Source organism: Brassica rapa, unplaced genomic scaffold (assembly GCF_000309985.2).
Source record: "Brassica rapa cultivar Chiifu-401-42 unplaced genomic scaffold, CAAS_Brap_v3.01 Scaffold0764, whole genome shotgun sequence".
Taxonomy (NCBI): Eukaryota; Viridiplantae; Streptophyta; class Magnoliopsida; order Brassicales; family Brassicaceae; genus Brassica; species Brassica rapa.
The window spans coordinates 44,326-45,000 of NW_022610704.1; positions in this window are offsets into that span (position 1 = coordinate 44,326).

Sequence of the window (675 nt, forward strand, 5' to 3'; positions counted from 1 at the left end):
GTCAGTTCCTTTTGCATTGACTCTACCATCTTGTGTATCAGCTGCTCGCCGATTGGTGTAGACTCGGCGTCGATCGATGCGATTATGTGTTCGTTGGTCGATCTCGGCGAGTTGCCATCGATCGATTTTGCTAGTGTACTATCGATCGATGCTGATATCTGGTGTTGAGCTGCGAGTTGCCTCTGAATGGGTTTGACTTCTTTCTGTAGCCATTCTGCGTGGCTGTCTAGTCCACTGATTTTGTTGTTGAATGGAAAGTAGATGTCATCGCAGCGTTTGTCAAGTCGTTCCTCCATGGTGTCTAGAGCAGTGTAGATCTTGGATGTGATCTTGTCAACCTCTGCTGCTGTGTAAGGAAATAACTCCACAGGTTTCTTGCCATCGATCCAAGGCCCTCGTAGCCTGTCGATCGATGCTGAATTTGCCTGCCAAAAACTTTGATTAGTAATGTTCTCAATATCCTTTTGGGCATGAAGTAATTGACTAGACAATTTGTTTAAATCTATCATGACTGGTGATATAAAGCGGTCATGCATATCCTTGTAAGTCGTCAGCCTCTCATTCATGGCTGAGACTTTAGCGTCGAGCGATGTGAAGGTACACATGTTGATCGATGTGGCTGGTTGTTGGTCCTTCTTGCGAATGGTGTCCAGATCTTGCTGTAGTAGCTCGATA